This window comes from Rhagoletis zephyria, unplaced genomic scaffold (genome assembly GCF_001687245.7).
Source record: "Rhagoletis zephyria isolate East Lansing unplaced genomic scaffold, Rhagoletis_zephyria_1.1 Rzeph_scaffold_01151, whole genome shotgun sequence".
In the NCBI taxonomy this organism is placed as follows: domain Eukaryota; kingdom Metazoa; phylum Arthropoda; class Insecta; order Diptera; family Tephritidae; genus Rhagoletis; species Rhagoletis zephyria.
The window spans coordinates 67,203-73,469 of NW_016158235.1; positions in this window are offsets into that span (position 1 = coordinate 67,203).

The window sequence follows — 6,267 nt, forward strand, 5'->3', positions numbered from 1 at the left end:
GCTCTCAAGAAATTCGATGCAGTCACCAATAAAAGGTAATGGGTAATTATCCTTAACCGTTATTTTATTTAAAGCTCGGTAGTCTACATACGGATCTTGCCATTTTTTTCCGAACCATTACTATTGCGGAAGCGTACGATGAATTACTAGGTCTAACAATACCTTCTCTTTGTAACTGGTCTACAATAGATTGTACATCAGTCCGCTCTGAATAAGAGAGTCGGCGTGGGGCGCAATGATACGGTACGTCAGTTGTTAGGTGTATTTTCATTTCGTATTTGTAGGGCTGCACTACAATATCTGTCTTTAGGTACGTAGATTCAACAAGTATCTTTAGTTCTCTACGTCGGTTTGCTGACAGCTTGAAATCGATATCTAGACAATCTTCGTTCGCAGGTACATTAATACAAAAGATGTCTGGGACTCTATCGGCATTTGATACAACATAACCCGAAAAATAATTATATCGGCATTTGATACAACATAACCCGAAAAATAATTAACGTCGTCGTCACGGCATACCTGGCTAATTTTCCTTACGGCTAATTTTCCCGCGAAAACCAGAAGCACTTACAGAATTATTTATCTAAATTATTTATATAGGGTATCTTTTTATCTTCAGTTTTATTTTGAAATGTTATTGTACATTTAATTGTACCTTTAATAAATATCAGCTTTCCGCCAATACCTTTATATCGGTTTTCCGAATTTTTCATGGATCTCCCTTCCAGCTCTTTTGGGACATACGAACATCTAATGAAACTAACCGGACTATCAGTATGGAACAAGGAAACAAATTAAATTAGAAACTATTCCTTCAACTAACTTAAATTTAAAGCTTACGTAGTTATAGGCACCAACAGCAACGGCATCAGCATCGGCATCGGCATCGTATTCGGCGCCGGCAGCTATTTCATCTCTCCGCTTCAGCAGCTTCTTCGGGTTGGGACAGGCCCGATGATCGTGCTCCAACCTCCAACAACGAAGACATGATTCCTCTGGTCGAGGAGGATATGGGCAATTAGGCTTTATGTGCCCATGCTGCGAACAGTTGTAGCACAGCTGCTTTTGGTCCGCTTTCTGTTTCGTCGGTACTGCAGGTTTCTGACTCACAGCCCCTGAAGCGCAGCCCACCACAAAGTATTTATTCTGATATCGGCTAATGATCGCTTTCAGCTCGTCAGTGGTCCTTGCCGATAATAGCAAGTGGGCATTTGGTATATTGCCGATACCATCAATGACAAGGTCAACCACCTCCTGCTCTGCGATGTCTGCGCGTTTCGCGATAGCCTGCATGGACAGCACATAGAGTGGAGTGACTCCTTCTTCTTCTTCCACCGCCGCTGCGCCAGCATCTTATATATTTCCTGCCGGGTTACCGCAAAGTCAAATTCAGCTACTAGCGCCTTCTTCAGAGCGCTATAATTGAGCGCAGTTGTTGTTGTTAGAAACACACGCGCCGTTCCGGTGAGCGAGCGACGGAGAGCAAGCAACTTAAAATTTTCGTCCGCCGCCGTTGCCTGCATGATTTGTTATGAATTTCAACCTCGACTCCAGCGGCACTCATCGGGTCAATTTTTATCAAAAGAATTTTCCATCATACAGGTACATAGTTCACATTTAAAATTTGAACGAAATCGGTTAATAATTGCGATTTTTATAAATGGAGTAGAGTCACCATCAAGCGAGCTTTCTAGTAGCATGTAATAGGACTATATATGTATGTAAGATAACCTCCGACAATCTGACGGAACTCTATTCAGTGGTTTTTGAGTTTAGTCCGAACAACGAAAACGGCTATCAAATTATGCAAATAGGTATGTAGATAGGGCAGTCTATAGCAAAACTCGTAAATTCAAAGCTCCATTCGTTGTGAAAAATTTAAAAAAAATTTCACTTAAATTTTATCTTTTACTAAAAATTAAAAACGACGCTACAATAGTTCATTGGGATTTAGAAATCGTCAAACTCATGCCTTCCTCCCTGCATGCGTCATTGCTACTAATGCCCATTCTGCTTGTCTGCTTGCATACAGCTGTCCTGCAATCCCTACGTGACCATGTAAGCAAGAAATGAGTGTGTCCTTTGCTGCTATTGCACATGATATTGGTGGTTTTGCATATCGCTAATGCGTTCGATCTCACCCTGTTCCGGCATCCAGCTCTTTCGGAAATTTCATTATAGATCGTTTTCAACGAGTTTTGTATTTCCTGTACTGGTTCGCTCGCAAATTGGATGGCTTTTTTTGGCAATATCATCAGATATTTCGTTGCCTATAATGCCCTTGTGGCCTGGAACCCAGTATATATGCAGCCATTTACTCTCGGCAGCCCTGTGTACTGCTTCCCTGCTTATAAGGACATTTTCTGACGCAATACGATATGAGATTATAGCCTTAATCGCCGCCTGGCTATGACATATATATTGATATTTTTTATATAGTTTCCTGTGTTGCTAGCGATCTCAGCAGCTTTCCCTACAGCGAAGACTTCTGCCTGGAAAGTACTGCAGTACTCTGGAAGCTTGAAGGCTTGCCTCCGGGGGTAGACTCCGGCGCCCACTCCATCAGCCATTTTTGATCCATCCGTGTAGATAGTATCCGTTCCGCTGGCGGGTCGCGTGCTCATGCGCCATCTGCCCTCCTTAACCGTATCTTTGAACCTTCTTTCCCAGATGAAGCGTGGGGGTATGTGGTCTATTTTGTCCTCCATCCCCCTGAATATCAAGCTGTGCCCGCAGGTTGCTGCGGAGAATTCACCTAAGGCCATCAATCTCATGGCGGATTTCGCTGCAGTGCTCTCCACTAGCCTTTCAAGAGCCGCCGTTGGAGTGGTCCTTAGCGCTGCTGTTATTTACAGTGCAGCGAGCCGCTGTGATCGCTCCAATGGTTTTCTATACGAGATTTTGTTGGCAGCGGCCAACTATACCAGAGCGCCGTAGAGCAATATCGGCTTAACTACCGCTGTGTAACACTAATGCATGAGGCCACTGAGGGTGTCTAGGAATTTCCCCGTAACAACTATAGCTATGTCGTCCACATAGGCAATTAGTCTGGGTGCTTTCCCTTCGAATTTTCCCAGAAGCTCATTCGCTCCGAGTAGCCACAGGAGTGGTGACAGAACACCACCCTGAGGAGTTCCTCTACGCCACAGGTGGGCACTTTTTTGCCCGCGCAGCAGCGAAAGTGCGAGCGCGGGCTAGAGAAAGGGAGGAAGGGTATGAAAAGTTGCAAAAAAATTATTTATATCTCCACCGACATCATGGTCATCGCAGTACGGCTGCGGTAGGGACACGAATTTCGATACGATACGATACCATATCGATACTTTTGGCATTCGATACCGATATATTCTACTCGATAGTTTTAAAACGATATTTTTAGGAATCGAGTACCGGAACCCTAGTATCGTATTAAATGTCATAAACTCACATTACAAGGATAATGTTATTAACAGTTCTTCCCGATATAAATTGGGCTTTTAAGAGCAGAAATGTGTAATATTGTTAGGATTGCATGTGGTGGAATTTGAACCCGCGACCTCAGTGTTTTAAGACAACACCTCAATCTCTACATGTTGTTACACAATATGTTAGTGTTTGCCCGAGTTTCTCCTCCGATTTGTCAAGTGCGCCTTAAGTTCTGAACACATTAAAAACGACGAGCTACGGGCCACAGCTTCCAGTTTGTTATCTTCATTGTCTAAACGCTTTTCGATGGCGACATGATTTTTTTGAATGCGTCGGCGACATCATGAATTTGTACGAGTTTGACATAAAAGAAGAGGAAGAACCTTATCTGTCGCTGGAAAAATAGAAATGGATCTAATCTGGCCACAACCACAGTCGTCGCGTAGCCCGGTCGGCGCCAAAATAATTATCTACATAAGAGTACGTGTTAAAATAATTTGACAGCTATGGTCCATAGCTCGTCGTTTTCATCATGTTCGGGCTATTAATGTTGTGGCACAAATGGGGTCCCTACAGTTTTATGTCGACTTTGAACGGCGATTTTGTTTTAATGGGAAGCTGTTTTTCTTTTTCAAGTTTTGATCACTTCTAATCATTACACCACAGCGGCCTATATACGAGACCTATATTCATAAAAATTTTTTGGATTTTGGTATCGATATTTGGAATATCGAGTCTTTTTATTCCGATATTAATGGGTACCCGATATTTTTAAAGCGATACTTTAAATGAGTACCATATCGATACTTTCTGTTCGATATCGTGTCCCTAGGCTGCGGTAATACTGACTTTGGACACCAAACAAAGAGCGTAAATTTTTCTCATAAGGTGCGTTCGACAAGTCAAAAATTTGTAATAGTTTTTCCAAATTTTTACTGGATGGCGTTCGATAACGACACACACAAAAATCGAGAGACCAAGCGTTCATTTTGATGCAAGAGAAGCGTTCATTTTGTACTGGCAAAATTTTAGTCAGCAAAAATTATCCAACACGAAAACATATGATCACAAAACATATGGTTGCAATTTCTGTAAACAAACAAAATTACATTTTCCGAGTTTTGGTATTTATATGCTTTTTGGCTGCCTGCTATGTGACTTTATGATAGCGCCAACTAGTTTTTACTTCTAGAAATGTCCCTGGCGAACATTGAACGTTCACTTTCCTTTTTTCTTCTATGGAGGCAACATGAATTTCAGTTTGTTTACAAATAAAACATAAACAAAGTCAGCTGGTGTGTCTTCTTCTTCCGGTTTTTGCAAGTAATGGCTAATTTCCTGTTCGTTTACTTTTTTGCTTTTTCATTTCTTTGGGAGAGAATTTTCGCTTACTCTCTTGATTTTGATTGTTAGCTGGTGTTGGCTAATTTTGTTATCGAACGCAACTATATACACAATACGCCATCGTTCGGACTTTGTTCCGATAGGAGTAGAGTTGTTCCGTTTTGTCGAAATAATTTGAAACCCAGTCCTCTACTCCGCTCAACTGAAAATCTGCTCCGTTTTGTTGAATAAATAAATTTACTCTTCAAATAGAAAGGAGGTGGGGTTTTTAATAGCAAATTAAAAGTTATATTTTACCTTTTTATCGACACGATTGTTACACTGGTGAGCAACAGCACGTTTGCAAATACACATGAATTCGTGAATAGGTCCTCACAATCGCCCGACTTGAACCCGATCGAAAAAGATTGCTCTGTCTAAAGTTCTGTAAAGAAAGAATGAAATAACTTTTTATTAATTTTAACCAAACCATTTTAACTTTAATGATAATTGCTCGCTGGATTAAGGCCCTTTACACGGGTCGATTTCCAAGTAGATTTTTGTCGTTCAACCCAAATCGACCCGTGTAAATGATATCTCAACCGTAAAATTGAAGTGCTTTGGCTAGTCGATTTTCCAGTCTATAGAAATCGACCCTTGTAAAGGCAGCTTTAGCCCCTTATTTAGGTCCTAGAATGCAGTGATACGAGAAGAAATGACTTGTTTTTTTATAAAGATAAGAAATGCACTTCTACTATAGAGTTGTCAAACTATCGATGGCACTATCGATAGTATCGATAGTTTAAATTTTTTTAGACTATCAATACTCATTGATAGTTTTTTCTTATACTATCAAAAATATCGATAGTTTAGTAGGACTATCGATCATTTCTTCCAGTTTTTTTTTTAATTATACATACATATGTTAATCGTAAATCCTGTTTTGTTTGTATAACTTGTGTTTGTTTTTGAACTTTCTAAAAGAAGTATTTTGAATGATTAAAACTTTTATAAAATAATATTTATTTCACTATGATCCTGTAAAAACAAAGCAACCTAACTGATTTAGCGCTATCGATAGTGCTATCGATAGTTTTGTTTTTTTCGAGACTATCGTGAATATTGATAGTTTTTCTGAAAACTATCAAAACTATCGATGGTGTGACTATCGATAGTTTGACACCTCTAATCTACTACGAGAACTTGATTTTTACTCCCATCTTCAGTCTGAACCCAGCAAAGACCGCTCGATGAAGGTCAGCTAGTGATCAGTATTGCCAAGTTTTTTATTTAAAAAAGCACCAAAACACTGAAAATAGCGCAATTTTTCCAAAAGAAAACACCAAATTTGTGTTGCTGTGTTTAATGGTATTTTTGCATATAAAGCTGTATGTTCAAATATTTTAAGTAATCACGCAATGTCACTTGTAAACATTTTCAACTATGCGCAGTTAATCAATTTAATTAGAAAAATGTTATTTTATTCGTAAAACAATTTGCAAAACTTTACTTGGTTTCTTTGGCGGCTTTATTTTC